Source organism: Ambystoma mexicanum, chromosome 5p (genome assembly GCF_040938575.1).
Source record: "Ambystoma mexicanum isolate Mex_15411 chromosome 5p, UKY_AmexF1_1, whole genome shotgun sequence".
Classification (NCBI taxonomy): Eukaryota; Metazoa; Chordata; class Amphibia; order Caudata; family Ambystomatidae; genus Ambystoma; species Ambystoma mexicanum.
This window is the reverse complement of record NC_090930.1, coordinates 392,556,311-392,582,803: the sequence shown is the minus strand read 5'-3', so window position 1 is coordinate 392,582,803 and position 26,493 is coordinate 392,556,311.

Below are 26,493 nucleotides of genomic sequence, written 5' to 3'. Positions count from 1 at the left end.
TTTTCATGCCAATTCGGGTAAAAAGTGGCTGAACAAAGGTGTGCAGTGCATTGTCAACAGCCTAAACCAGACACAGTAAACAATAGAAACAACACATATAAAAGGTTGACCATAAACACTCTTTGTATTGGGCGCGTTAAGGATTTCAATCAGGCAAAACATACCTTAGGCTCGGCCTAGTATGCAGCGCACAACTGAAATGCTTATTCTTTTAGATTAGATTCAATATTGAGATGCTACACCACTCATATCACACCCCCTTTTCAAATACCCCATGGTCACAATGGACCATGAACCAGGCTGGTTGATAAAATGTAAAATGTAATTATTTATTTTAAAATTCAAAGAAATCATACACTTTTTAATATGGGACAGCAATCACCAATGGGGTGATAATAACAATAGGAATGTAAGCAATGCACTAGTTTAGCCTCCTATTGACACATCAACAAAACACCAGGGAATAGGAACACTTTTTAATTTTAGGAAAGATAGCACTCAAGTTAGAATTTCCCCCTGCAATGTTCCCACAAACCACAAATAATCAATTCTAAATGGATACGAAGAAACAGCAGGTAATCAGGAATAAGAAGCTGAAAACGGAATTCAAATCCGACTCTCCCTCCCCAAATAAGAGTGAAAAACGTATTTGAAACCCTGCCAATGCTAAAAATGACACTCAGAAATGGATGAATAAAATAATGAATGTGTGTAAAAACCTTGAAGCAGATACAGTTCTTCACTAAAGCAACAATGTAAAGGTACAAACAATCACAAGCAATGGATTAGCAAGAGCATACAGCTCGAAAAGAGAGTGGAAGATTTAAAACATTTAGCAATCAAAATGACACGTTGGAAACTTTACACATATTTCTGTTTTCCGTGTAAATTTACTAAAATGGTTTCTATGAAAAACAGGTGGAATATTGCGAATCGCAATGCGATATTTTGGTAGGGAGATAGATATATATCACAGGTATATTATAGAAGTGAAATTAGGTCTCTAGATGTTAAACTAAAAGAGATAGGCTAGATAGAATGAGGTGCGTTTTGGGAAAAATTGGGCAGTGAAAAACAGAAAAGCGGCTTTAAAATGGATTGCAAATTTTACTTAAACTAGTTTTAATGGCTAAGAAAAGTAGGAATGCCACCCATGAATCTCTACAGTTACACTGCAGTTGTAACCCTTCACGTAGCGTACCCCGTATCGTTCAGGGAAAATTTATTTATTTAATCAAAATTGCTAATGGCTTATGTTCTATGCAAAACAAAAATGAAGAGAAAATCGGCGCTAACACTAGGAGTCAAAGGCAGGGTTTCACAGATAATGCTGACAATTTTAACAGGATATCGGCGTCAGAATAGGAGGGCTTAGAGAGGGGATCTACGAGTTCAAAATGTCCGTTATTCACTCTTGTCCGATTCCTTCCTTTGTCTTGCAGCTTGATTCGAGAGGAGGTTGTCCCGTAGCAGCTGATTGCGTTTAGGTAAGAGTCTGTGTTACCCAACACTGTCCGGTAAAAAATGCCAGTGCTTAACCTGTTGCTTTCTCTCTCCTTACAGATGCAGCGTAAGATGATGTGGCGTGTAGAAGAATAATATCTCCGGCGGTAACTCGGTAAGTCTATAGTGATAATAGAAATTGTCTTTGTTGGTTTTCTCGGCTCACCTTATTGTCTTATTTCGTCCCCTTAGGTGCCCGGAGTTCGGCGATGACTGATGGATCAGCGCCGGGTCGAGGAGGTGCTGTGAAGACTGGTAAGTATAGCGCGGCGCTGCAGCTGGCAGTGCGACGCGCACAAAATAAAGTATTTTTCCTTGTTCGGATGCACGAAGGGTCCAGGATCAGATGATGAATGAAGGTAATGTTCTTGCTCTAACCTTTTCTTCTTATTTCCCTTCTTTTTAGGAGCTCCGGATTCGAGGTGGGCTTGGCAGAAGACTGGATGCTGGATTGACAGGCACGGTGAGCGTTACGCTGCAGGATGCAGAATAACGCGAAGCGTGTGCTGCTCATCGGGCGTGGTTTAAATAGCCTCAAAAGTAGTCCCCCAAGACCACACCTGAGTAAAAAATAGTCCCTGAAACAAAGTATTTCCTTCCAGTCCTCACGTTGGCTTGGATTCTCTGCAGCATGATCTGCATGCGGTAACTTTCTTCATATGAGCCTGGCGCCTATGCGCCAGGACTGATCCCATATATGAGCCTGGCGTCTACGTCCAGGGTGGCTGGGTTTTCAATAGGTGTCTGCTTGCCTGCTCCCTGGACTGATGGACTTGGTCTGGATGTCCGGGGGTAGGCATCATGACACCCGGTGTCCTGGATGTGATTGGGCTGATTCAAGAAAGGGGATTTTGTGCTGTGCCTGGGTCTGAAACCTGATTGGCGGTGTCCATCAGATTGGCTTCTAGGTGTGATTGGTACTGTGAGTAGGTGGTACGGTCCAGAATTTTTAGCATGTATGGCACTGTCATATTAGGGCAGTAGTTAGTGGGAAGGCTGGGTTCGAAGGAAGATTTCTTCAGGAGTGGTGTGGCCCAAGCTTCTTTGATGGAGCTAGGCACTGTATTGGAATAGAAGGAGGAATTAATGGAATTGGCAATGGTCGGAGCTAAGGGATCAGCACAGATTTTGACTAGGTGGGCTGGACAGATGTCGCCAGAGCAGTTTGCGGCTTTCAGGTGTTGGATGGTAGAGAGCACATCCATCGGTGAGATGGGGGAAAAGTGAAACAGGGGGATGGTGAGCACAGTGGTAGTGATGGATTCAAAGGGGGCCAATACCAAGGGTGGGAAGCTGGATTATTTAGAGTTGATTTGTCTCTGAGGTTGTGGGCTTTGGTTGCTAGGGCTGACTGAATGAGGGAGCACCAAGCTTTGTTTACAGGGAAACTATCAGTGGGTTGAGATCGTGTTTCAAGCACTTTATGGAATTTTAAAAGCTCTCTTGTATTAGAACTTGCTTTGGTAATTCTACAATTATAACTATTGGCTTTAGTGGTCAGAATGGCTGCTTTGTAAACACTATCAGAGTGGCTAAAGGCTGCCTTACTAGTGGGGGGTGGGTTTTTTTGTACATATATGTTCGAGAGCACGTTTTTGTTTGCGCAGGGACATGGGTTCATCTGTGAACCAGCTCTAAATACTTTTTGTGTGTGTTGTGGTTTTTAGGGGGGCAAGCAGGTCTAGAGGGCAGTGTTGTAGGCGAAGAGAATTCCTTCAGGGTTAGAGCTGAGGGGTAATGAGTCGAGGGAGGCCAGGATGATGGGTTCCATTTCTTCGTTAGTAAGTTTATGGGTGTGTCTAGACGTGGCATGTGGGAGGTCACTTGTTTTGTGGGAGATGAAGGGGTAGTGGCCATGGTGAAGCAATTCAGCGAATGGTCTGTCTGTGGTACTTGGTCAATGGAAGAGACTTGGATTGATATGTAGGTGGAAAGTATCCGGTCAAGGATCATTCCTTTGTCATGGGTGGGGGTGAGAGCAGCTTGGAAAAATTCATCTCAGCAAGAGCTGAGGTGAGGGCTGTATTCTTCTGACCAGCAAGGTCTGAAGCCTAGATTAAAGTCACATAGGAATAAGAATTTCGTTTTAGACTTGAGGAGAGGGGCGATGAGTAGGATATGTCCATGTCAGGTGTGCCCATGCGGTTGGGTTTGCAGTAGAGTAAAATGTTAATGGTGGTCTGGGCGGTGGACTCGATCTTAGCTAGAAGATGTGCGTAGCCCGGCAGTGTCTGGAGGGAGGAGGCTCTGATGGGAGGGAAGATCTGGAGATGATGGCGACTCCTCCTCCATGGCTGCCCTCTCCGTCAACTTTACGATGGAGTATCCAGTGGGTAGAGCGAGAGATAGGGGGGACCTGCTGTCTCGTGCAGCCAGGTTTCCTTTATAGCCAACAGGTTCAGCTTAATATCAAGAATGAGGTAATCGATGTCAGTGGCCTGGGCACAGAGCGGAGCAAGTGTTTATGAGTGCACATGCAATGTGTTCTGTGTTATTAATGGTGATGGACATGGGAGTGCCAGGTGGGGGCTTTGACGGGGGAACTGGCGGTGGGATGATTGAGGTAAGCTTAGTGGTAGCTGTGGTGGATGCAGTTGGTGTGATGGCCAGTGTTTTGGCTCTGTCTGTACGTGCCTGGTGGTAATTGATCTTAGGAGGTTTGGATAGGTCAGCCAGTCTGTAGAAAAGTCTATGTAAGCATTGTGTGCCCAGCCAGGGTGCCATGTGCAGCTTGGAGAGGTGGGAAGTTAAGGCTGCAGGGGGAGGTCTGAGATGCATGGTGGGCTCAATATTAGGGGGGTGCAGAAGCAATATAGAGGGAGGGGGTGAATGCTTACGGATTGTGTCCGGAGCTGCTGGTGGCGGCCTAGGAATTATGGATGGAATTGTTTTGGTCGATTGATAGGCAAGACTGAGTATGTGGTCTGTGGGGTTGGGTGAGGGTGCAGCTAAGCTGTACTTTGGGATGGTCATTTGACTTCTGTATTGAGTCAGTGAGCCGATCCAGATCAGAGTGGGTAGGAAGGGGGATGGTGCGAGGAGCACGCTGAGTCCAAGGGGTGTTGTGTTAGGAGAGGGGCTGTGAAGCCAGGAAGAGGCAGCGGGGGCAGGGTTCTTGATGGCAAGAAGACTAGGTAACATATTGGCATCAGGCAAGGGGGTAGGAGGCAAACCATTGCAGGCATCATAGAATACATTTGCATCGGACATGGGGGTCAGAGATGAAACATTGAAGGCATCCTGGTCAAATCATACATTTTCACTCGGCATGGGGGCAGGACACATATCATTGCTGGCAGCATGAGCATCAATCACAATTGCATCATGAAAGGTGTTCCATGCAAGACGAGTAAAGTAAGTGTCAAGCAATGGGGTTGAAGATAACAAGGTGTGAGCGCTTAGTAGAGCTGGATCGTTTGAAGTGAGGTTAGTCATTTGGTGATCTGTGTCGTCTCGGAGGAAAGACCTGTGGGAATATATAGACTGGGTGACGTGTTGAGCACGGTAGTGAGCAGCAGATGCAGGAGATCACCTCGATGCTTCCGGAGGCAATGAAGATGTAAAGGCAGCGGCCGGAGTGAGTGCAGTTGTGGGTTGGAGCTTTGCAGGAGTAGAGGTAAGCTGGTTGGTGCTAGCCGGGTGGCTAGGCCAGGAGGGAACAGGGACGAGGCCAAAGGTGTATGTTGCACAGGAACAGTTGGGGCAGGAATCTGGTGGGTGGTGGCAAAAGGCAGCTTGGGTTATGCCATTGTCAATGTTCTTGAGTTATTCGCTAAACAGGTGTGCGGGCCAACACAGCGCATGGTCGGACAGGGGTGTGGGGGAATATGAACAGGTTTTGTAGTAATGTGTGGGTTTACCCTTGGGGGGTGGGATCTGAAGAGGACCTGGATGACTTCCTGAGAACGGTGCAGGGCTGGTCACAGGACAGGGGAGCTGATTTCTCACAGCGGGTGATAATGGATTGCGGTCGATATTGGATTGGTTTGCGGTCGCAGCGGCATCGGTGGCAGCCCAGGGCAGACAGGGAGAGACGGAGTGGTTGCTCAGTGCTTCCAGCCAGGGCAGCCTGTCTCTCACTTCACACGATGTGTAGATGTGAGAGACAGTGGCCTTACATGTTATGTATCATTATGTAGTAGCTGTCCTGGATCCACATGCACATGAGCGAGCAACAACATAGCATACATTTGTGTTCACTGAAGGGCACATTGTTCATGGTGAACCTACTCTCTGCCTCCGTACACCAGACCTTTACATCTGCAGCAGTCGTCCCTTGTCTGGCAATCATGCACAGGTCCCTCATCCATGGCACCTTCACCACAACACTGAGGACTGGGAAATTGTCAAGTAACGAAGAGTAGACTCCAAGTGGCTCATCATCATCAGTTTGGCCATCCAAGATTTGCTCCTTGAGGATGCAGTAGCCATTCATGTGGTCCAACAGATGTAGGCCAACAACATTGTTCACTTTAAGCAATGGTGCATCAGGGTCAGAACCTGCACAGGCACTACTACTATCAGTCCTGTTGTTTGGCCTGTTGGTGATGTAATTGGCTTTCACATGAAAGTGCAGTATGTTGGGTGATTCCCACTTTGCTAGTCACTCCTTTAGATGTACTTCATTTGTCTATTTTGAGCACTTGCAGGATAGGGCCACTGACAGCCTGCCTGGAACTTGGAAGGGACAGTAATTCTTTGAGGTGTTCTATACAATTGCACCACTAACTGGCTGCAGTAACCTGTTTGTTGCGTCCCATCACAGCACAATGTGGGTCCAAGGTGCCGCAGCTGTGGCCGAAGGTGGACTCAGGAAGCAGTGTTGGGCTAGCCTGGGGGAGTGTTGTGGACATGTACAGTGCTACATTGTTTCCTTTTCGTCGTTGTGTTTTGTGCAGCTAGGTGGGAATTGTTTTGTGCAGCACATTCTTATCGGTGGCCCTAAGGCTTTTGCTTTTTGTGCGCTTTTTTGGAAATCAGGCCCAAAGACATCTGGTCATTGAAAGACAGTGGTACTGTTGGTTTTGCTTCCTTACCCATCAATTGCAAAGAAGTGTCTAAGCAATCATTTCATTGGCACGCATTGTCATCAGCTGTTCAGGTGATCATATATTTGTCTTGGTATCATGTGCTTGTAGTGGGAAGTTCAAAGCTTGATTGACAGCTGTAGTGCACATTTACCCTTCGTATTTTTAGCGTTCCACCGATTCGTGCTGCGTGTAGCCTATTGCAATGCTTTACTTTGAGTGCTGAAGAATACGCGTATCATGTAATGTTTTAAATGTAGGTGTATTAGGTTAAGTGCGTATCCGCAGCCCTATGCTATGTACAAGTCCATGCTTTGCATGATCATTGAGTCATAACTAACAGAGGCAACCAAACCATTGACGTTACAATTACCCAATTGGGAGTGGGCATTAACGGGCTATAAATCGAAGCTATTCTAATTCGTGTTCTATTAGCGTGTCTTCCTTCATCTATGAAATACAAGTTAACACTATTATTGCTTTAATTTCTATGTTCTCAAGTGAAGCAAACATCTTCATGTTTAACAACTTTATTTGCTATTACACTAATCGCACAGTACACACACATGTCCAACAGAGTTGACAGTTATAGGCACCTGGTAAATGTGTTAGTAAATCATCCCAGTGCACATGTTAACTGTCATTAATGCTGAACTCACTGTGAGTTCATAACCCATACCACTGCTGGAGATGTCTACCATGTTCTGTCTACTATCCATGTTTCTCAGAGTCGGTGTGTTTCTCCTGTGCTTCCCAAGTTGACAGTGTATTGTGTATGTTTCTCAGAGTCGGTGTGTTTCTCCTGTGCTTCCCAAGTTGACAGTGTATTGTGTATGTTGTAAAAAATGATTATCAGACAGAGCCATTAATGCCATTGAACAGCGGATACCTTTACGAATTAAAATGAAAGTTGTCAAATTCTACACATTCTGAAATTTTATTAGATTTGAAATATAATTAGTCTACCTCAAAAGTATGTGACATCAGTGAGTTTTGTATATATTAATTCGGAGTTCATTCTACTTTCAAATGAGCCAGTGACCCGAGGTTTTATTATTTGTGTGTGTGTTGAATCTCTTGCAAATGCAACATGTTCAATATTTAGGTCCAATTATTTTGCCTAGCCCTAGACTTTATGCAATTTTGCCTTTGAAATAATTGATCGGCTACTTGTATGCTTTGATGCCACAATTATTAATTGTGAAACCTAAAAAAAAATCCATCGGTAAACAAAGGAATGACTTCAAAAAGAGAGAGCACAGCATGTCCTTAATGTAACAGGTTCAGGGAAGCGTAACATCCATTGATGTATTTGCAAATCACTGTGATGAAATGAATATATTTTAGAACCCCATTGAGCTATGTCTGGACAGTTACTGTTTAGAAAACGTTTTAACTGTACATGCCCACAGCTAAATTACTTGCGGTGTGTGTTGTGCATGTGTGTGTCTTGGTATACACTGCTACTAACAACAAAAAGAATATGTAACATTTGAGAGCAATGATGCCAGCTGATTAGTCATAGGATGGCTGTAAAATCACCATATATTCTGAACGTTGAAAGATCTCAGGAGGGGGTCCACTAATGGGTGACAGGTGCAAAAGTAAAGTCATATTAAGTGTGAAATCCAGAACTTCTGACAGGTCGGGATATCATAACTCACTTTGCACCGCATTCCTTTCCATAAGCACCGTGATCTCCAACCCTCAGCTCGCAGCATGTTTAAAACAGATTGATGCCCCTACTGATCTTGGCACTATTTTAGATTGCAGAGGCCGCCTGCCAGCCCCACAATAGAACATACTTTGCACTTCCTTTCCAAGCACCTTAACATGAATTTTCAAACTATGATCTAGTTTATTGAGCATTTGTTTGGCGCCTATACAACAGAATTGTGTTTCAAAGCGCCACAAGCGCCAGAACTAAGGCAAGAAAGAAATGCTACACTGTACGTCTTAAATACAACGCACACTTAAAAAAATAAAATAAATGGGCAGATGTTATTCATCGCAGTAAACAGTGCTATTATCATGCATGCAAACCTGGCATAGGAAGCGTCTCTTTTACACAATGTAATGCTAGGTTATATTATGTTATAAAGCTTTTATGCTGTGCCAATCACCACGGTAGTGGTCTTGCAGTACTAGTTCTTTGTCTGAGAAATTGGCATATAGGGCCCACACATGGGGTGACCAGACCGTAGGCTATTTAGAAAGAAGAAGTGAACAAGCATTGGCAAAGCCAACAATTGGGCTTTTTTTGGAGGTATGGGATACGCATTTGCAAGTCACTGATATAATGAAAGTACCTGCCCATAGGATTAAGACAGCTAGAACATTTTGCGATTACCTCGACATATGATGTCAGTACCTGGCAAATGCTTATCTAATACCTCATGCCTAAACTGTTGGCTTTATCCTAGCTTGTCCTTAATAAGATTTCAGTGCTTGGAAGATATAGAAACCGGGTGTTGGAAGGTACTCTTGGTTGAACCCTTTTTATTACACCAGTAGGTATTTACCACTGCAACTAAGCCATTACACCTCAGCAGACTGCTTAGAAAAAAACTGTCAGGATAAATTTTGATTTTACTACCTGATAGAGCAAGCTCAACGAGATCTCGGGAGGATGTGTTTAGGGTGGCGAGGGGCATGCAGTGGGTGGGAATGGCCATAGGGATTAGAATGGCCATGGGCAGCCAATTGGTGGGTAAATAACCAAAGAACACCCACAAGCTTTGTGTCCCTCCTTGGAAGTTATCTCCCTTAAACCTGTACTCCAATGCAATAGAAAAATATTACACGAGGTTTATAGGTGGTGCTTCAACGCCCCAGAATACCCCAAACTAAAAAGAGCATATGTGATGGAAGGGAGAAGTGGCAATAGGAAAGTGACTCACAGAACTGACAAGATGCAAAGCTATGATGGGCCAGAGTTAAAGGAAATGTGATTGTATTAGTAGGGGTGCACGTGTAATGGTAGACAGTGGATCAAATGGAAAGCTGATCACGGAAGAGGGAACATAAGAAATCTCATGATAAAGGGCAATGTTCAAGTCATGGCAATTTATAGTACCTTGGAAGGAAGTTAATAAATTAGCGTCAGCATGTTTGTTTGTTTGATGGCCTGAGATGCTTGCGAGTTACTAGAAGTGGGAAGGCCAGGATTTTCAGGTAGCATTTTTAACCACCATGTACAAACCACAGGGATATACATAATCTGTGACTGCCCGTCTGAAGTCACTGAGCCAATGATTGATTTTGTAAAAGTGGTTAATGTGGGAAAGCCACAAAGGAGGATAGGGGGCAGGGTTCCTGGAAAACTGATAATCAGTCAGTTGGAAAGCAAATGACGCACATTCTTTTGGCAATGGATACGCGCTGAAGTGGGGGTAACAAGTAAAACAACCTTGTTGGCATGGTGGGTTTCAAAACATGTTCAGGGCTCACAGGGTTTTAAGTGAAAAGTCAAAGGTAGAACACTCTGTTCTAAGCACATATTTCTATTAGAGCAAAAGGACAGACATGTTACTTTGACTTAACTCCCATGGATGGAGCAGCACTTGCATTCTCCATAATATGCTCTGTGTTACTGGTCACACTCATGCTCACAGCGCCAAAAGTCACCACAAAACTCATTCAGTGTTTACATTGTCGTCCTTTTTGTGGTGCCTGGAGACACTCTCTAATCTTTATCTCCCAACTTTATTACAATGTGCTTTGTGAACTGGATACTTTTTGAAATTCTCTCTTTGATTTTTACAGGTTGCATTTTGCACCTTTGTATCTGGATTCGATCTTCTCTGAAATCTGGACAAGAATAATTTGAGATCAATGCTCACATGGCACCATGACCATAAGAAATCATCAGCAATACAAAATACTCAAAGTTTTGCGCTTGTTCCTTCGCTGGGTCCTTGCTCTGTTCTTGCTTCTGATTGGCAGATATGAGGATGCAGATAGAGAAGATTGAAGTGGCAACAAGTGAACTTCCAAGCAGATGGGGCGTGAAACACCAGATAGGAGAGAGCAGAGCAATACAGCCACCTACACCACTGCAGGCAATTCGGTGCATTATCCTAAGAACATGTCTAATCTACAAGCTTTGAAATGATAACCACTTCCAGTGTGAATGGGCTAAACATCCATAAAATATGCAGGCAGTTCCACGCCTACATGCCTTATGCTTCACAGTATATAAGAACATGTTGCCTTAGCAAATGATTCATGTGCTGTTAGAACATTTTGTGTCCTATGGATACATTGAATTCATAATAGTACCTCATACAACGTTCCACTACTACACTTGGAACCATGTTGATGACACATTATAGGCCAGCAGAACAAACACACGTTTTGTACACTGTAGGTGATATAGTTACACCACTTTCAAATCTTGTCTGAGAAGATATATTGCACATGATTGTTCAGGTGCTGGAGTTGTGTGAATATGAATTGCATCCCAAGCTGATCTGGTCAGGTTACCCGGCCTTTAGACACTTCATCAAACAATTCCTTTTATTAGTCTAAGTGTATTGTCAGCCAGTCAGTGCTGTCAGAGAGTACTCACTGACACCACGCTGCTAGATCTAGTGCCTTGATACACAAATACACTACTTCCTTTTTAAGATGGCTAGATAACAGGAGTTAAAAAGTTTAGCAATATGTGCAAGACACCAATTTCTCCAAGCAAGTGACTGCTGAACAGAAAATGAATTTAGAAGTCAAATATTTACCAATGAAACACAGATTGATGCAAAGAGGATACATAAAAAAAGTGATTAAGACAATAAGGAAGAAAAAATAAACATTTTGGACGGCAGGTGTGTCAGGGTCCTACTTGTCACTTGTTAAGAAAGTTTAATGTCCAATTTCTGCATGTTTCTACTGCCATTTTCCGTGAGGGATGCTCAAACATGAGCATGAATGATTTATTCTAGTTTCTCTTGTGTTCATTTTAGTTGTACTTCACCCGCTTAGGCAATGCGAGGTAAAATGCTGCTTCCCTGTTGCATCTACAGTTTTCATTGCTGTCTCATATCCAACAGGATTTAGGCTTTATGAACGATTTATAAGTCTGTTCTCATGGCCAGGGTAGACGCCGGATTGAGAAGTGTCTACGAGTGACTGGCTAATGGCTAATGATACACTTTGTTGCTAGAGTGTGCTGGCTTGCGACCTGGGATTCCTGTAGTTTGGAGGCCAAAGTCTGGTGATAGGCCTATAAATTACAAGACTTGTAGGGCACCAGTGATTTGTCTGTTTTTAAATAAAGGACAGACCATAGTTTTGTTACAGCTGTCAATAAACCTGCTTGCTTTAAAGAAGGCAGAGGAGATTTCTAGAGGCAGGCATGTGATGGGATCAGGGATCCTTGATTACATTCGTAGAACGGGGTACACATTCATTGCTGCTCCCTTTTTATTTTGATCTTGTTGTGAATTGAGAAACTTTATCGGTTTACCTGTTAAGATATTGGGCCTCATTCCGAGTATGGCGGTAAGGGATAGCGGCCACCGGTAATGAGACCGGTGGCGATATTCCCTTACCGCCATACTCCGAGTTCCCTCTGCGCCCTCGCCCTTAACGCCTGCTTTGAGCAGGTGTTAAAGTCGAGGGCGCAAAGGGGCCTCCAAGCCAATAACGGTGACCGTAATGAACGGTCACCGTTATTTGCATCTTCCCCATTCCCATTGAGCCCTATGGGGGCTCATTTGGGAATGGGGAAAAGCCTTGGTGAATGGGGAATTACCGCCCCACCGACCTTGGAATGGGGCGGTGATTCCGCCATCCACCAAGGCGCTGCCGGTCCGGGTACGGCGTCAACCAAGGCATTAATAGCGCCATTGGTTAGCGCCGTACTCGGAATGAGGCCCATTGAGTGCAATCTATCCTTTCTTCATACTTTCGGTTTCAATGAGAGCCAGGAAGTACAGAAAGTTCTCCAATATGGGAAAATGAATGTGGCAGGCAGCTTTCTGACAGATGATCTGTAGTTTATCAGACCGCTAGAAAGTTGATCACATTCGGGACTGGGGGAGCCTAACCCTAACAGGCAGATATTGCTTTGCAAGTCTGTAAATAGCGTTAAGGAATGAAATCTCTTCCCAAATGTGCCATATTATGGAGCACATTTAGAGAGTAGCAGAGGACAGAGCTGAAAGATAATCGTCCAGAGCTTGATGAGTCTGTCAAGATTAACAGGCAAACACCCGAATTACTATACTTTAAAGCAGAAGCGTTGATGGGGAGGTTTAGGGGGCTATAGCCCGGGTCTTTTGGTTGTAGCCCCGGATAGAATCTCAGGATCTACAACCAAAAGGCTAGCTAGCCCTGAGTCTCTACAGTCCCGACATTAGCATAGCCCCGGATCTTTTCCAGACCTAGCAACACCCCTGCTTTAAAGCCTTAACTCGTGTGATCGAAAGAGAGTACTCAGAAAGAGTGAGCACATTTAGGGGCTGATTCATGGAAATTGTGCGCCGAAAAACAGGGATTTGTGCGCCATTCTGTCTGAAAATCCCTGTTTAACGAATGGGGATTTGCGGGCAGAATGGCGCACAAATCCCCTTTTTTGGCACACAATTTACATGAATCAGCCCGTTAAAGACAAATGTGTAAAATGCTTACTACTGTATGGGATTTAGAATGAATGGGATTTAGAATGAAGGGTAATGAATGTTGCTAATGAAAGGGAATGTGAAATGTGAGGACGAGGACTGCAGAGTGACGGTTGAGAGGAGATGGAGTGAACATCAGCTGGTGGGGCATAAGAAGAAGTATTCTGAAGTAACAATAATGACCTCTTGAAAGTACCCTTTCGCTGTTTGGGGATACTGCAAACTGTATGCATTCCAGAAAACTTAATTGGCTGGCTGTGCTTGAGTTTAAAGGGTCCAGCTGAGGCACACAGTCCCTGTGAGAAGCAGGGAGAAGTGTTGATGAGCTTTTCTGTGCTATGCCCTGGTCTGCCCGCCAGTCCCCTTAAATTGGAGAGAAGGAGTGCAGAGTCAGCAGATGAGGTGGCAAATATTTCACAATATCATTGATTTTGGGTATAAATAGATCAATATCATACACCCACCCTCCTCCACGGACATGTAGTCCAAATGGGCAGGCAAGAGAACAGATGGAGGTCACCGTGCAACGCACAAGTACACCACCAACAAAATAGTGCCATCGACAGCCATCGACAAAAAAAGAAATCCAGATACCCGGCATCTAAAACAGTGGCATGTGGGGTGCATTTAAAGGCCCCAAACAGAAGCCCCTTTCACCTGAACAGTAACATTTAAACACTGCCACCAAAAACGGCCTTGATTTGCTTATATTTCACATGAATGACAAGAAGTTATACACTGCAACCATAAACGGCCTTGCTTTACTTTTATGTCACATTAAGGGCAAGAATGTCAACACTACAAACAAAAACGGCTTTTGCTTTTCCTTTCACATGAACAGCAGACCTTTCAACACTGCAACCAAAAAATCGGCCTGGCTTTTCTCTTTGTTCATGTCAAATGAAAGAACCATGGGGAAAGGGGGCCTACCCATCATCATCTATGGACAAGAAGCAATGTGAATTAATCCACGGAGAAGGAATCAACGAATCCTGTGACCTGCAAGACAAGATTTTAAACATTAAAAGAAAAAAACGGCCTGCTCATGTGTGAAAAGAAAAACAGCTTTAAAAAGCCACAGTGGGAAAAGATAGCACTGCTCACAAAGAAAATGTCAGGGAAATATGATAGGGGGGGGTTAAAGCAAATGGATATTATGTTTCAACCCACAAAACTCCAGTCACCTTTGAAGAGACACTTACTGCAGGAAAAGCAGTTTGGGCTGAGGCAGGTACTTCATAATGACAAAGCTGCACTTCCTGCTGGATATCACACTTATCCTATAACAATCCCACAATAAAATGTGATTCTGCTGTGTGCGTTATAATTCCCTGTTCTGCAGACATGAAGGCAGGAGCCCAAAGATTTCAAAGAAGGCAAAGTGTGGCTGAAGCATGACCAGGAGGTGTGAGCCCTTTCTGCAACCACTTCAAAGAGCAAACTGACAATTTCAAAGGGACTCATAAAAATCTCTGGCCACAGGCTGAGCCCAGAGGAAGACAAATGGCTGTGGGGGATGAAGCGTCCCTCCCACATGTGGAACAAGACACTCCCAATTAACATTAAAAGACTAGTTCAATTTTTAGGCATTTTGCGCAGCAATCATAATGATGATTAATTTAATTTCATGCCATTTTTCATGTAATTTCCAGGCGGTTTTAAAACTATAAATTGCATTTTCCTAGGGCTTTGGGGACTGCGACGGCCAGTTAGAGTAGGTTTCTGGCTGATCTGACCATGTGACAATTATGAGATTTGATGAAAAGGTGGAAATTGAAATTAGGAACAATCTTGATCATTTGGAGATTTATAACTGTTGTACATTTTATGAAAAGGACATAAATGAAACAGGACCATGCTATATCGTACGGAGTTTGCGATCAGCTTACCTAATTCCCTATGACCAGATAAAACCAAATATGTTTCATATGGCAGTGGCTAGTATAAATATGAAGTTATGATACATACTTAGTTTTTGCCAAAAAGGTTGTAATGAGAACAAAGAAGGGTAATAAATGCCAAGAGACAGATGGTGCTCTCTTCCCCTGAACCAATCCGGAAAGGGGGCGGAGATAGGGATGGTAACTGTCGTCTCTGAGTGGCAGGGATAATTACAGGGTACTTCCCATAGATTGTAAAATTAGTTATGTCATTTCTGCTATATAAGAGGGACTGTGCTAGGAGTGGGGACACACAAAAAACAGGGAGACAGGAGAAGGAGGATGGAGAGAAGGCTGCTGAACCTTACCATCTTTGAGAGTGCAGTGACCAGACCCTTGCCCTATCTGCCCAGAGTGTCCTGAGATCCAGCTGGCTTTCCTGAATCCTAAACCAAGGCTTGCTTTGTAAGTAGCATATAACCCCAGCCCTAAATTGCATAAACCCTTCATATGTGTAGTAGTGCATCCAATATTTCCCATTGAAAACCCCAATTGCCCATGTAGCCCAGTCATCTCCCCATGGAAGAGTCTCTTGTTTGCTTGTGTATGTCAGCATATTTCATTTGAAAAACCCCTCAGTTGTCTGTGTAAATCCTTAATATTTTTTTTGAGTAAATCAATTAATTGAAATTCACGGTTCAAGATTGTTGCAATTCAAAATCGACCATCTTGTCCCAGTTGTTTTTATTTAATTGCTATAGTCAGTAAAGTTTTGCCTCGAAAGAATTATTCTCCTTGCAACTAAAAAACGAATTTGTTCATGTATTGTTTGCATTACCAAATGGATTCCTATTTGCACCTGTCCTATTAAACCAAAACCCCATTCTTCCATTTTGCTAAAAAAAAAAAAAAAGGATTTCCCTTTCTTTGCTGGCTTCCCATCTTGTGGTGGTGGGCTTCACCCCAAATCCGATTTCCCCGCTATATTCCTACTCTTTGCCACTGCCTTCCATTCAAAGGAATCAAGTTTAATTGATGTTTGGGGGTGAGTGCCGCAGGGGGGAGCACTAAACTGTGGTGCTATCACTTTCTGTGGAATTGTTGGTTTCCTGTTTTGTCATCAAAACAAAAGTGAGTGTAACAGTCTTTTTCTTACCTGATTTTATTTTACTGTTTGTCATTATGAAAAAAGTGAGTGTAACTGCCCATTTCCACTTGGTCGCTCTAGATAGGATATTGCATTTGTGTTACCACAACATTGGTGGCTGTGCATTTTGATTATTTTCCTTTTTCATTAAATAATACATGAATAAATATCTTATTGATACACACCGGTCTAGTTCCTAGTCCATTGTGACACAGTGTGTTTGTGGAGGTTGGGCGCGTGACGGTTTGGAGGCCTACTAAAAAAAGAATCCATAGTATATTAAAGATGAAAAGCGTGTTATTGTGCACCACATTCATTGCAGGGGAAGGAGTTCCCTAGCTGGCGTGTGCCGTGTATTAAACTGTGACAGACATCAGTGGCTCAGCAACTAGCACACGCCACAGACAAAGAATGTCTATCATTGAATGCATTTTTGCTATGAATACAAAATTCCAAGATGCAACTTAATTGAAAATGTCATGGAGTCCTAACTAAGCTGATATGATGATAACTTGCCAACTATCGATGAAAGCTGCTTTTAGAGCAATAATTGAAAGCAAACTCCAATTAAAAAGAAAACTGTTCATTCTCATCTGAAACAAAATGACACCATTTACAAAACTAGAAAACAAACTACTTTTATGGGGATGATTGGTTTCATAGTAGCAATACCAAAGCCTACTAGTGAGAAGATCTAAAATCATTTGCATTGGATGCCGAAGGCAGAGGGTAAGAGTCGGTCGTTTGGACAATTATGAAAAATTGAAATTTAATTTCACAAACCTTTTTAACATACACTGAAAAGCCTCCACTAAACATGCACTGCATCCACAGTTAAACAGGCCATGTAGCTCAAGTGCAGTATGTATCCACAGTTATTCCTATCTTTACAACTGTTTTGTTAAACAATACTTAATGAGAAAAGAAAAATGTGACATCAAAAATCTACAAAACATGGGCTTGTGTATTGCTCACACCCTCACAGTCACAATGTATTATGTATAACTTTGGGATTTGTTTCCGAAGCAGTTTGCAAAAGCACCTTTCATCATATAAAATGTTGGCAAAACACCACTCTACCATATGCAATTGTGTACATTAACCATACAGTGCTAAATGTCAAGCCCCTGGAATCACTGAAACTAAACTAAACTTTGTTGACATGCACAGAAGAAGTCTTAAACGAACTGATGACATTCATAATATGTACTTTGATACTGAAGAGGTCGTACATAACCACACCAAACCTGTAAATACCACACAGGAGTTTGTAAGCAATAAATCCCTGATAACACACACCTATGAAATATAAAAGTTTGAAATCACTGCTGCTATAATAGCTGATAAAGTATGCCTCTACTGTCATTGAAAATTCTACTAGAAATGTACCTTCTTTGCAGATAGCTATCTAGAAATAGAGGACAATTAGCAATCTGAGTACTTGAAATTTGCTTTGGACCTCATAGGAGAAGATGAGTATGATTAATCGAATCCAATATTATTTTGCTCATATTGTAAAATTAAGCTTGATGACAGGCAGAACCCCCAAGAGCCATGAATACCACCTTTGAAGTATTCCCACCTCCCAAAGTTCTCCAAAAAATAAACATACATGAAAATCTTATACTTGAGACAGTACACGTGTCTCAAGCTATCATAGAAATACATCCCAAAACTGCCAAAGAATCTACTTATGAATTACTTGCAAACACTCACTGCAAGGTCCTATATTTACCACTAGACCTAATTCAAATGTTGAAATTCTAGGAGTCAGACTTCAAATAAATCAATCTTCAACTGCTTTGGACAATGGAAAACAAACTAAAGACAACGCAATGTGGCAATAACTAGTTGATTTAAGTAAAACAAAGGAGGCAATACAATAAATCAAAGAGCAAAAAGGATAGTGTAAAAAATGACAAAAACAAAGCTACACAAATATATCAAAACAAAGCACAAACTGGTCCATTTTCACGTTTTGATCCTAATGTTATAGTACTTAGCATGTTTCTGTAGTAATGTCCAGAATAATGAATGTATTATAAGTGATCATGTTCTGGGCATCCTCTTCATAAATAATGTTGATAACCCATCCAGGGCAGGTGAACAGGAGACTTTTGATTTAATTATAATGTGCTTTACCACCTCTACTTGACACAGATTTTTTGGACCCGGTAACAATGCCTCATTTTTGTGTTTATCTGATCAATTGCAGAATATATAGCTTTCTTATTAGCTGAGCCCGAAGGCTCTGTCTTTTTTTGTGTAGATGATCTTCAGCATATTTAACCAACACCCCATCGCTTTGATATGGGCATAACCTTTCCGCCAATGATTACATCTTTGTAGTATGCTTGTGATGTGTGAGTGGAAAGTGATGGGTGGATGCATGGAATGTATGGGTTTGAGTGAGTGCCGGAATTGGAATGCATGAGTGACAGTTGGAAGAAGAGCCAGTGTGAGGAGGACGCTCTGCTGGTGGGCCGATACATAAAGACTTCAAATAAAGTAAGAGTCTTACCTGATAAAGCCTCTGCATAATACTTCAATCTTTGTTTGACTTTTCTAATGAATTGTCCCAAGTCATGTAGTGAAAGGTCATTGCTACTGACTAATTTCCTTATGTCCTTCTTCGATTCCCACTTTGTACCCTGGATCACTTTATCACCTTTTATCCTTAACTCTATTTCTCTATTTGCCTTGTTTCTCAGTGTATGGGAAATCCATTAGTCGCACCAAAATTCTAATCAGATATTGATTGATACTGAAATTCCCATCCCTTTTAGGTCCACTGTATATGCTCAGTTAACCTTTGCGCTCTGATTAAACCCTTCCAGTACCTGATGTTTTGATCAGCCCATCTTAACCAATTATATTGTTGTTTATCGAGTTGCAACATGGCAATTTGCTAATTCCAACCTTCTCCTTAACATTCTCAGGGCTATAATGTTGTGGTCACTTATGGGCCCTTATGTATACTTTCATAAGGTGGACATCCTTAAATAAAATATATGACATAAAAAATATAGTAAATGGTTGTAGCCTTACTCCCCGAAGCCCAGGTAAAATGTCCTAGCCAGTCCCATTTAGTTCTGCCATTCATCATAATTAGTCTCCAGTTAAACTCAAAAATATGCCATTGTTTCTCTGACTCCAATATCTTTGTGTCCGTCACTACCATGGACCCTTTTGGTTCTTCAATGACCAGCCACAAGGTCAGACATTTAGCAGTTAGATCTCCTCCGAGTATGACAGGCGCTGCACTACATTATTCCTCCCACCACATTAACATCCAGCTAATTGTATCTAAAATCTAGGGAGGCGAACAACATACAAGGAGGATCTTAAAAATGATTAATTAATATATCCCTACAGCTGTCTAAACAGTTAATTATTACATGCACTGAAACCTATCTGAATTTCCTATAGGACGGGCTCAGATTGCTATATTTTGGGAATTCAGTAAGTCAATTGTTAAGCCACCACTCAGCCTACCTTTGTTGCCTTTCTAATCAGAACATGAATCCTGTCAATACGGATTGGGGCTCATAACCACATTTTGTAATAAAATGATAATGCATTTTATTTAAAAAATTAGCAGGTGTACCCGTGCTTTGCACAGTAATTCCTACTTTAGTCCTAGTTTGAAGTCTATTTAATGAATTAAAACAATGCTTCTCTGTAGACAATATTGCTAGTCTTTACTGTAGAAGTCAGTGTGAACAAATTGTCTTTGTTTCCAACTCTGGAGCAATCCACATAAAGCTGACCATGAGAAAAGCATGAATCCCATAAATCGGTTCCAGCTACTTTGAGTTGCAGCATTGAGATTGAGCAGTAACATTAATGGTGTCCAGATCTACAGCTGAGGCAGCAGCAACTTCAACTTAAGTGCCATATGTGTAGGGCTGAAGCGTCTAAACTTTAAGTGCCATACCCATTCGTGTATGTCTGAAGCATATACGTTTTGTACTGTTGAGATGGGATACATTCATTAACTTTCGTGTGAAATGAAGTAGTAATCGTCATGAGAGATTAGCCACGATTTGATGAACAACATCATTGGAGACACTATTGAAGAGACATGCACCCGCATTACTACAAAAGCACTGTATTGTGTTGCCCGCATTACTTCAAAAGTGAGTGCTGCTGACGGCAGTGACAATGCTGATAGTGTGGAAAGTTTAGGAACAATGAACTGCTGAAGTTTTCATGAACTGCTGATCTTTAGGAACAATGAACATAGCAGAACTAAGGCTCAACTAGCCATATGACAGGGGTAAGCATTGCAGACCACTTAAAAAATCAATTAAATTCGATTTTATTTTTATTTTATACTTGTTACATTACCTACACCATGGAACCTACTCATACTCCAAATTCCATGTTTGTAACATTTTGGGAAGTATGCTGAACATTTTGAACAGTCACACACACATATCCAAGCATTGCAGAGCGCTTAAAAAAACAGAAATATGTATATTTTATACTTTATACATTGTCTACACCAGGAAACCTACCCACATGCCAAAGTCCGGGTTTGCAGCATGTTAGGAAGTATGCTGAACATTTGGAACAGACACACAGACATATCCACAAATGTCCCTTTTATATATAGAGAGATGTAGGATTCCAATATAAGAGCTTGATGGTCTTCCTAGTCTATGGAGTGCTAAATAGATTTCCTATTTTAAAAAGTAGGTAACTAACTCCAATCCATTTTTACTAACATCAGCACATCCACCTTCTATTACCGTTCTTTCTGTAGTCATATTCCTCATGCAATTTATTTGCAATGGAATGTTTCCCCCATGATTATTTAATCTTACAAAGTAATTTCCATCAAATTCGTTGGCATAGACTGACACATAGTTGTAATATATTCCATGCACCAAAAGGTATCAATCGGACATAAAATTAAGCAAGTGGATATTACATTTCTTCTCCTTTCCACATAGAACACTTGCATAGACTAAACCAAAAGCATCTAGCTCAGAATGCCAGACTACAACGCAGCAGCAAGACTACTCCTCATACTCACCAAGAGAGAATACATCACACCAGCACTGAGAACCTTACATTGGCTACAAGTCAAAGAAAGAATCTTCTTCAAAACACTCTGCATAACCCACAGAGCAATCCATGACCAGGGAGCGGAAATTCATATTGGGAAAAATGGCCATCGGCAAACCAAACTGAACACTAAGGTCCAGCAACGATATTCGCCTTTAACCAAAACAGACCTCAGAGCATAAATTTGGTGGATCAGCATTTTCTTGCATGTCTGTAAAACTTTGGAAGGAAGGACATATGAACAACAGAAGACCACCTTTTTAACTCACTAAACTGAATAGGAAAAATTGTCAAAGTGAAAAATACCCAAAACAACTGAAACCTAATTAATCGAAACCTGGATACCCCAACTAAAGAATTGTTTTTAAGACAAACTACCAAAGAAGAATACAAAACTTGCCAGACCAACATAATCATCACATAGAAAGGCACAGACCACTAACACCACTAACTAACCCTACTATAAACATTCAGATATCTTGCATACTGACCCTCAAACAGCAAACAAAACACACAGATACCTCTATTGGGTTCCATATGTTAATACCCCGCAAAAATATAGTGATATCACTACAAAAAATATCGCCATTTTTTGTAGTGATATTCGCCCATGGACCCTGTGGGGGACAGCCCCCGCAACCCCTGCATTATTTTAAAATGTGCAGGGGACACCCCCGCAACCCTTTCTCCCACAATATATCCTCCCCAAAAATATCGCCTATGGTGAGACAAAGGGCCATATGTATGGCAATATTTTTGGTTGGGATATTTTGTAGGGATACCCTCTATTCCAGCAAGAAACCTAAAGCCACCACAAAATGAACACACTCAGCAACACCAACTAAACACATGCCACAGAAAACATATCCAATGACACACACATCATCCCACACACACGCACACAACGAACACGACCTGACCGTACCAACTAAAAACAAACACAGCACACAGTGACTGTTTTTTTCTGAACTGAAGCTAGCAACAGCACATCAAATCTCTATAGTGCTTCCCTTCTCTACCCCTCTAACTAAATCTCAGCACGTACCCCACCCTATTCAATCCAAAACAACACGTGATACCCGCACAAATCCAGAGGAAGCAGACCCCTCCTGACGGGACACCCATACCCCAGCCCCATCACCCCAGCCTGCAGGCAGCCCCCACTACATGGGACACCCCAGCCATCATCACCCCAGCCTGCAGGTAGCCCACAACACCTGTGACATCCCAGCCCCCATCACCCCAGCCTGCAGGCAGCCCCCACTACATGGCACCCCCAGCCCCCATCACCACAGCCTGCAGGCAGCCCACAACACCTGTGACACCTGAGCCCCCATCACCCCAGCCTGCAGCCAGCCCCCACTACATGGGACCACCCAGCCCCCATCACCCCAGCCTGCAGGTAGCCTATAACACCTGTGACACCCCAGCCCCCATCACCCCAGCCTGCAGGCAGCCCCCACTACATGGGACCCCCCAACCCTATCACCCCAGCCTGCAGGCAACCAACAACACATGTGACACCCCAGTCCCCATCACCCCAGCCTGCAGACAGCCCTCACTACATGGGACACCCCCAGCCCCCATCAACCATGATGGCAACCTGCAGGCAGCCCCCTCCAGACTGGACATCACCTGCATGCTGGATGCTGACATAGTGACACACGTTAACTCCATTGAGGGCGTGTTCAGGAACCTGCTTGCTGTGTAGTGATACCCTCTTCCGCCTGTTCATAAAATATCCTGAAAACACCAGAAAAAACACATGCCTCAGTGTCCCAGCTGATCATGCGCAATTGCTGACTACACCATATCCCAACATACACATCACAAAAGTGCATGTCAAAGTGAGTCCCTGCATGCCATGTGACAAAGTAATGTCAACAATCCACATTTGCAAATAATCACACAGTGGGCCTCATTACACGGAAGGCGGTAACCATGGCGCTATTAGCGCCATGGTTGCCACCGGTAATTTACCGATCCCGCCATGGTGAATGGCAGAATTACCGCCCCATTCCAAGGTTGGCGGGGCCGTAATTCTCCATTCACCATTGGCCCTTCCCCATTCCCATTTGAGCCCCCATAGGGCTCAATGGGAATGGGGAAGGTGGGAATTACGGTACCGCAAATTGCGGTACCGTAATTGCCTCCAAGGTCCCTTTGCGGGTCCCGTTCTTAACGGCTGGTAAAACCGGCCATTAAGGTAGGGACCAGCAAAGGGACCTTGTAGTAGGGCGGTAAGGGATTACCAGCACTGGTGCCCTTACCGGTGCCGGTAATCCCTTACTGCCATCCATGTAATGAGGCCCAGTGACAGAATGCAAAGCACCCTCAATTTGTGTCGCATGAAGAGACATTGGCCTGGTATGTCACAGCATCAGGCTCAATGAGCATGCATCACCTGAACAGATAACCTCATGAACACAAGATTGACCCCCACATGTGTGAAGGACATGAAATGACATACAATCAAATGACCTGTCATTCAGAATGCACATGTACACAAGTGTTCAAAGGGCCAAAGAGTCCCGCGAGGAGGAAGAGAGTGAAGACAGACACAAGAAACCTGTTAGGGCAGTTGACATTGAGACGGTGCCAGTGCATGGTGATTGATGAAATGTGGTTGCGGAGGTGCCAGTTCAGCACATGTAAAGGATATCATAACAAACACACCCAAAAAGACAACCAATAAAATCTGCCCAGCTGGTTTCAATTCCAAGCCTAAGTGCAGTCAGGAGGTGCGCATTGTCGGTAGGTGTCTGATGGCATACATAAAACAGTCTAAAGATTGGGCATGCAGGTGTGCAAGTGGCATGAAAGGGGACCTTTTGCCAAGTTCAGAGGGTAGCCAGCTGACCATAGCAGATTTTTACACAGGACTTCATCAGAGGAGTACCAAAATCACAAGCACAGAGGAAGAGATAAGTCATAATTGAGTACATGCAATCATTCGGTGACCTATCCACCAATACTGCAGCATTGATATGTCCATGTGTAAAACCATACCAATTGAAAAAAAAACCTATTGCAAATCAAGATGTCTAACTACACAAGAGACAATGAAATAAGCACAAAGACATGCTGTTGAAGGGCAAAGTACGACATGTGCGTTACACTGAATCAAGCAAATCCTGACCCAAAATTGAATACATTTTACACTCCCATCACTCACACCACCCACTACCCTCCCAAACACAGTGATGAACAATAAACATTGATGCTGCACATGTGAAATCAAATGCCACTACAAAGTGCACACTCCAACTACACCTTGACACCCATCAACTGGTCATGTACACCCGAATATTCCCCATGCAAATGGATGTCAAACATGACACATGCAAGCAAGTGAGCACACACATGACCGACAATGGTCCTTAGCAGGGACACATAACAGAGTAAGGAAGCGTCAAACTTGGAAAAAATTAAAGATCAAACATCACTGGGAGTAAAAAAATGAAGTATATTTAAAAGTAGTAAAAACGTCATACATATATTTAAAAAAATTAAAAGGTGCATGAGCAAACAAATCAAATGTAAGAATGTCTATATGAAAAGCCACTGTGCATAAACAAAAGATGGAAAAGTCACAAATAAAGTCCATGTCCATAAATGATTTCCAGAAAGCAAATCCAAATGAAAAAAAAAAAAAAAAAACATTCCAGCATGGTGAACACAAAAGTAGTGAAAAAAATGAGAACTATGTACAAATGAAAGTGGTCCAATGTCACAAATTCACCCCAAACCATAAAATAAAACTCCACAAAATGACCCACCAAAAAAACTATGTTAAAAAAGCAGAACGGTTCAAACACTCCAAAAATTTCAAAATGAAAATAAAAATTATAACTAAAGAACTATATACAATGGCAGCGGGCTAGTCCTTCTCACCATGCTCCCTCAATGTTCGGCCAGGGCATCATCGAACACTGTGCCCAATTCCCCTACGCAGGCCTCTGCTCTCACCTCAAGGGCTTGCAGGGACTCCAACATGCTGGTCTCCCACTCCCTGCAACTCTCCTCGAGGATCTCAGCCCGCCTCTCTGCCCAACGCAAGGAAATCTCCACCCTGGCCATGGTGAGTTTCGCCTCCCGTGTCCACTGCCGCTCTGCCCCAATCTGAAAAACAAAAGATTCACGTTTGCCTCCTGCCAGTTGCCCGATACCTGCCTCCCTGAGATGCCATACCCCGAGTACCACTGCCTCCTACTCCGAGCCTGCTGCTGCCAAATAGCCCGGTGCCTGCTCCTTAAGGAAAGCCTCCGGGATGATAACAACCCCTGGGACCGTCGTGCACCTGCCCTGCTCCTTGGTGCCTGCTCTCCCTCCATCCCCACAGCTCCTGTCGCTGGCTGGATCTGCGTGGTGACCACCTTGGATGATCCAACTTCGACTCCCGACTCTGGCAGGGATGTGATGTCCATCAGACTGGCCGCCGGGGTTGGGACAGGTACACAGGGGGCCCTGGTGGTATCTGGGCTAGAAGGCAGCAGGGAGAGCGACTGGCGCACAGAGTAGGAAGACGAGGAGGGGGTTGCATAAGTGGCCAGCCCATGCACCCATTGCGAGACCAGGAATTGCAAATCATCACAAATGGTGCCTGTACGCACCATTCTGTTTGGCACAAAACAAATGCACATGTGTTGCACTTGCAAAGGTCACAACCATCATCACCCTCACAGGTACGTGCAATTAACACACATGCACAATCATGTCTGTCCTTCACAACAGACAGTCACATTCTTGGACAAGGCACTGTCAGCACCTCCAAATTGTGCATGCCACTCACATGCATCATGGGACATACCCATTTCATTCACACACAGCACCAGACAGTCCTGAGGCAGGGCATGAAGCCATCACATCAGAGATTACTGAATGTCAATTTGTCAGCAAGAGTCAAGCACATATTAAAATGCTCCAGTAACATCCATCCAGGAATGGTGGCCAGTCACACACTCACATCTCAGACACGTGCACATGTACACCATGTATGTCCATGATGTTGCCGACAGCACCCATGTATCACACCTCTCACACGGCCATGTCCATACACATGTATGCAACCATGTGCACGTTGTTACATGCTGCAGCGCATCACATATTGCAACTGAAACACTGTTGATGTCACACATACTTGAATGGACACACATACAAGAGGCATACTTGCCATAAGGTCAAGGTGCACACTCCAACCACACATCAACATGCACATGAACAGTGGAGGACACCAACACATG